Raw genomic sequence first — 8,401 nt, 5'->3', positions numbered from 1 at the left:
GTCAGGTGTGCAGCTATTGCTGATCATGTGTTTGACGAACAGAGAGAAGTGAAATAAATGAATAATGTGGGAGTAAATACAGACGAGAGGGAGGAAATGTTTGTGACGTGTTTGTGTGTTGACAAAAAGGGTCTGAAAATGGATAAATATAGAGCTAGATGATAGATAGATAGTTCTATTTCATTATATGTCGTGAGATGTCACCTCAGAATACCTATTTCAGCAATACTTTTCTGAAATTATTGACAAAAATGTCAACAACTTCTGTACACATACCTGTCAAGTATCTCGTTTTGGCCGAGAAACTCCCGTATTTTATCCTCTTTCCCGCCATCTTCCTGTATTAGTATTTTCCTGTAAATATCCCGTATTTTAATGTAATAATTATTAAAAAGATGCCTTACTAAACTGAATGCCATCACTAGCCTCGTAATATTAGTGCTGACATCAGCAACAAACCTGTAAACATCTCAGAACAGAGATGATAAATGAAGACGTTCTGGTGTAAATACGTTATAAAATATAACATAGAGTTTATCTTCATAAAGACCATCAGGATGTGACACAGTTACACGTTCTGTTAGATTAATAACTGATATTTTAACGTCTACCACAGCAGAAGGAACCACGTAAGTCACCATGAAAAATCATCCAATCACAAGCTCCACAAATATAAACTGTTTATAAAGTGTTAAATAATGTAAAGTCTGTAATAAATGTGTCTAATAAGTCATTAGTGAATACCAGAGAACCATATGAGTGAGTATGAGAAATTATAATATAATATATAATAAATAAAATGTTAATGTCTGACTTAAAGACAAACAATGTGAAATTAACAGTAAATATACAACGTGTTGACTTGTTTATAAACTGTAAGTATATTAAATAAACACGTGATTCATAAACACATTTGTGTTTTAATTTAGGCTGTTTTATAATTTAGTAATTAGGGCTGGGCGATATATCGAGATTCATGATGTATCGAGTTTTCTATTTTGGCGATATAGAAAACTATATATTTCATATATATATTATATCTTATGTATCAAAATACTAGTTTTATGAGTCACTGCTTTAACTTCTCAGAACAACATGTAAAGCTCAGTTTGATGATTAATAAGTGTCACATATTGATCAGCTGTTTATTAATAAATGTCTCTGTGTAACATTTAGCATCAGCAAATTTAACCCAGAATTGTTTTTCTGGTCAAACTTTATTTAATAAAATTATTTAGATTTATATCATAAATCACCATTTAGAGAAAATGTATTGAGATATGAGTTTTGGTTCATATCACCAGCCCTAGTAGGAATGTTTACAGCATTTCAATGTTAACTCACTCAGTGCCATTGACTCGTCATTTGCATTTTTTCACGGGGATTACTAGAAAAAAACCCTGGCGGAGGTGGATTATTGATAATGTTGTGATCGTGAGATAAAAAAATCAACTAACCGGGCTAAACAGGTCATCACTGCGTGTTGGGAGGAGGAGGGGGGGAGCCAGATAGCAAAATAATAGGTGACATGTAGGAGGTAGCAGCACCTTTGGATGAGAGATCATCCATGCTCCGCAGAGCTCAGAGGGAGAGGAGGAAAGGCGTTTATGAGACAGAAATTGGCGCTACGTACAGAGTTGACGTTCCCAGCAGTGCACACTGGACCAGAGCAAGTGTGGAACTCATGGATAATGTGGCGATTGTGAGATAAAACCATAAAAAAACAGGGAACGCAGTGACACTCTGTATGTCCGGGAGGAAGAGGAAGTTACGTCTGTGTACAGACTGACGGGAGAGAAAGTTGGAGAAACGCCAAAATACAGTAAGAAATCCATTCAACTCTGACCCAGATAGATAAATAATAATAGTTTTATCATCAAAAGCCCTGTCTCAGTGTTTTTTTGTTTTATATAAGGAAACAATGTTAAGATGTTAGAGTTGTCACTAAAGCAAAAAAATAGCTTTAAAGTCACTGATGTTTTTTTACAAAAAGGCTTTTTTCTCAGCTTTTTGCTCTGAAACTGAAGATTTGTGTAAAACTTGCTCTATTCAACAGCTGATTACAAAAGAACGAAATGAGCCAGAAACAAATGTTTTCATTTTTGATGACAGTAGAGGCTTCAATCTTTCAGAATCTGGTGTCAGATTTTATATAGTCATAGTAGAAAATATTCTGTGGGTCTTTAAAATCAGTCAAAATGCTCAAAAAACGGCTGGAACTGAATCTAATCACATAATTATATTTAGTGGTTGATAAGTGGCTATTTTAGATTTCTTGTGCACTCGTCTTAAAATATAAGGAATACTGGAGCTTGGTTGGGACAGCTCGTAGTGGGCACCAGAAAATTTACCTAATTTTCAAATCCAAAACTTGACAGGTATGGTCCCACGTTGTTTTCTGTAATAGAAAAGCTCACAACCCCCCACATCAGATGCCCCTGAATTACTGTCAGCTAGTGTTGTGTTCAAGACCACAATAAATAAAATGATGACAAGGTTCAACAGTTAAATAACATCTCTCTTTAATTTTAGTTTATTTTAAATACATTTGATGGACAAAAAAGGTTCCTGTAAAAAATTAACTAAAATATTAAAACTACTACTGATAAATTCACAATTATTCTACATATTTGAAAACAATATTTTTATGTCAGCTGAATGTACAGCAAGTGTTTAAAAGTATTTCTACCAATAAATAATGATTATTGATTCTGATTCTTTCAGTTGTTCAGGTTTAACACGTCACAGATTTAATAAGATCATTATTTAGTTTGAAAAAGGTTATTTTATTAATTAACTTAGTTGATATAGTTTAATTTAGTTACTGTAATATAACTAGAATATTTAATTAACAAAGGTTTCCAACTGTAACTGTAAAAGTGAAACTTTCTGAAATAAAACTACAAACAAGTTGTCATCAGTGTAAAAAACATAGATCTACAGGTAGATGTGAAACTAAATAAAACAAACCCTGGAACAGTCATGTGACAAATTAATCAATAGTTATTGTTGAGAATTATTATTATTATTCTGATACAGTGGAAACAGAAACTATAAATAATAATTATATTATGAACCTGTTTATATTGTAGAGAACATATTATAGACATAAATGTAATTAGAGTCTAAAGACACAAAAAACACCACTTTATAAATAAAATAGACTAATATTAAACCTCTTTACAGTTATTTGACTCATTCTGTGATAGTGTAACTCTGTGGTGATGACTCACTGGTGACGACATAATCCAAGATGGCGGCGGCCTGGACTACAGCTGATATTATGTAATAAAGCCTTAAAATACATGAATATAATGAAAAGAGTGAATGGACAGAGACATAAACATGTAGACTTATTAAACACACACACAGACTTATTAAACACACACAGACTTATTAAACACACACACAGACTTAGTAAACACACACAGACTTATTAAACACACAGACTTATTAAACACACACACAGACTTATTAAACACACAGACTTATTAAACACACACAGACTTATTAAACACACACACAGACTTATTAAACACACAGACTTATTAAACACACACACAGACTTATTAAACACACAGACTTATTAAACACACACAGACTTATTAAACACACACAGACTTATTAAACACACACACAGACTTATTAAACACACACACAGACTTATTAAACACACACAGACTTATTAAACACACACAGACTTATTAAACACACACACAGACTTATTAAACACACACACAGACTTATTAAACACACACAGAATTATTAAACACACACACGCTTATTAAACACACACAGACTTATTAAACACACACACGCTTATTAAACACACACAGAATTATTAAACACACACACGCTTATTAAACACACACACGCTTATTAAACACACACAGAATTATTAAACACACACTGACTTATTAAACACACACACAGACTTATTAAACACACACACAGACTTATTAAACACACACACGCTTATTAAACACACACACGCTTATTAAACACACACAGACTTATTAAACACACACACTTATTAAACACACACAGACTTATTAAACACACACACAGACTTATTAAACACACACACGCTTATTAAACACACACACTTATTAAACACACACAGACTTATTAAACACACACAGACTTATTAAACACACACAGACTTATTAACACACACAGACTTATTAAACACACACACAGACTTATTAAACACACACAGACTTATTAAACACACACTGACTTATTAAACACACACAGACTTATTAAACACACACACAGACTTATTAAACACACACAGACTTATTAAACACACACAGACTTATTAAACACACACACTGACTTATTAAACACACACACTTATTAAACACACACACTGACTTATTAAACACACACAGACTTATTAAACACACACACAGACTTATTAAACACACACTGACTTATTAAACACACACAGACTTATTAAACACACACAGACTTATTAAACACACACAGACTTATTAAACACACACACTGACTTATTAAACACACACAGACTTATTAAACACACACACTGACTTATTAAACACACACACTGACTTATTAAACACACACAGACTTATTAAACACACACACTGACTTATTAAACACACACACTGACTTATTAAACACACACTGACTTATTAAACACACACACAGACTTATTAAACACACACACTTATTAAACACACACACAGACTTATTAAACACACACACACTTATTAAACACACACACTGACTTATTAAACACACACAGACTTATTAAACACACACACTGACTTATTAAACACACACAGACTTATTAAACACACACACTGACTTATTAAACACACACACAGACTTATTAAACACACACACTGACTTATTAAACACACACAGACTTATTAAACACACACAGACTTATTAAACACACACACAGACTTATTAAACACACACAGACTTATTAAACACACAGACTATTAAACAACACACAGACTTATTAAACACACACACTGACTATTAAACACACACAGACTTATTAAACACACACACTTATTAGAAAACACACACACGGACTTATTAAACACACACATGACTTATTAAACACACACTGACTTATTAAACACACACTGACTTATTAAACACACACAGACTTAGTAAACACACACAGACTTATTAAACACACACACTGACTTATTAAACACACACACTGACTTATTAAACACACACACTGACTTATTAAACACACACACTGACTTATTAAACACACACACACTGACTTATTAAACACACACACACAATAACACACACAGACTTATTAAACACACCAGACTTATTACACACACACACGGACTTATTAACACACACACAGACTTATTACACACACCCTGACTTATTAAACACACACACTTATTAAACACACACAGACTTATTAAACACACACACTGACTTATTAAACACACACACTGACTTATTAAACACACACACTGACTTATTAAACACACACACTGACTTATTAAACACACACACTGACTTATTAAACACACACACAGACTTATTAAACACACACAGACTTATTAAACACACACAGACTTATAAACACACACACTGACTTATTAAACACACACAGACTTATTAAACACACACACACTATTAAACACACACTGACTTATTAAACACACACAGACTTATTAACAACACACTGACTTATTAAACACACACAGACTTATTAAACACACACACTGACTTATTAAAACACACCACAGACTTATTAAACACACACACTGACTTATTAAACACACAGACTTATTAAACACACACACAGACTTATTAAACACACACACTGACTTATTAAACACACACACAGACTTATTAAACACACACAGACTTATTAAACACACACACTGACTTATTAAACACACACAGACTTATTAAACACACACACAGACTTATTAAACACACACACAGACTTTAAACACACACTGACTTATTAAACACACACAGACTTATTAAACACACACACTGACTTATTAAACACACACAGACTTATTAAACACACACACAGACTTATTAAACACACACACAGACTTATTAAACACACACTGACTTATTAAACACACACAGACTTATTAAACACACACACTGACTTATTAAACACACACAGACTTATTAAACACACACACTGACTTATTAAACACACACAGACTTATTAAACACACACACTGACTTATTAAACACACACACACAGACTTATTAAACACACACTGACTTATTAAACACACACAGACTTATTAAACACACACTGACTTATTAAACACACACAGACTTATTAAACACACACACTGACTTATTAAACACACACAGACTTATTAAACACACACACTGACTTATTAAACACACACAGACTTATTAAACACACACAGACTTATTAAACACACACACTGACTTATTAAACACACACACTGACTTATTAAACACACACACAGAAACATATTAAACACACACACTGACTTATTAAACACACACAGACTTATTAAACACACACAGACTTATTAAACACACACACTGACTTATTAAACACACACACTGACTTATTAAACACACACTGACTTATTAAACACACACACAGAAACATATTAAACACACACACTGACTTATTAAACACACACAGACTTATTAAACACACAGACTTATTAAACACACACACTGACTTATTAAACACACACAGACTTATTAAACACACACACTGACTTATTAAACACACACAGACTTATTAAACACACACACAGACTTATTAAACACACACACTGACTTATTAAACACACACACTGACTTATTAAACACACACACTTATTAAACACACACACTGACTATTAAACACACACAGACTTATTAAACACACACACAGACTTATTAAACACACACAGACTTATTAAACACACACAGACTTATTAAACACACAGACTTATTAAACACACACACTGACTTATTAAACACACACAGACTTATTAAACACACACACACTTATTAAACACACACACTGACTTATTAAACACACACACACTGACTTATTAAACACACAGACTTATTAAACACACACACTGACTTATTAAACACACACAGACTTATTAAACACACACACAGACTTATTAAACACACACACAGACTTATTAAACACACACAGACTTATTAAACACACACAGACTTATTAAACACACACACTGACTTATTAAACACACACACTGACTTATTAAACACACACAGACTTATTAAACACACACACTGACTTATTAAACACACACAGACTTATTAAACACACTGACTTATTAACACACACAGACTTTTAAACACACACAGACTATTAAACACACACCAGACTTATTAAACACACACACTGACTTATTAAACCACAGACTTATTAAACACACACAGACTTATTAAACACACACACAGACTTATAAACACACACACACACAGACTTATTAACACCACAGACTTATTAAAACACACACAGACTTATTACACACACACCGACTTATTAAACACACACACTGACTTATTAAACACACACAGACTTATTAAACACACACACACTTATTAAACACACACACTGACTTATTAAACACACACACTTATTAAACACACACACTGACTTATTAAAAACACACACAGACTTATTAAACACACACACTGACTTATTAAAAACACACACAGACTTATTAAACACACACAGACTTATTAAACACACACACACTTATTAAACACACACACACTGACTTATTAAACACACACAGACTTATTAAACACACACACTGACTTATTAAACACACACAGACTTATTAAACACACACACTGACTTATTAAACACACACAGACTTATTAAACACACACACTGACTTATTAAACACACACAGACTTATTAAACACACACACAGACTTATTAAACACACTGACTTATTAAACACACACAGACTTATTAAACACACACACTGACTTATTAAACACACAGACTTATTAAACACACACACAGACTTATTAAACACACACACAGACTTATTAAACACACACACTGACTTATTAAACACACACAGACTTATTAAACACACACTGACTTATTAAACACACACAGACTTATTAAACACACACACAGACTTATTAAACACACACGAACTTATTAAACACACACAGACTTATTAAACACACACACTGACTTATTAAACACACACAGACTTTTTAAACACACACTGACTTATTAAACACACACAGACTTATTAAACACACACACTGACTTATTACACACACACAGACTTATTACACACACACTGACTTATTAAACACACACAGACTTATTAAACACACACACTGACTTATAAACACACACAGACTTATTAAACCACACACACGACTA

The sequence above is a fragment of the Gouania willdenowi genome, chromosome 10, assembly GCF_900634775.1.
Source record: "Gouania willdenowi chromosome 10, fGouWil2.1, whole genome shotgun sequence".
NCBI classification, from domain to species: Eukaryota; Metazoa; Chordata; class Actinopteri; order Blenniiformes; family Gobiesocidae; genus Gouania; species Gouania willdenowi.
This window is presented reverse-complemented; position numbering follows the sequence as displayed.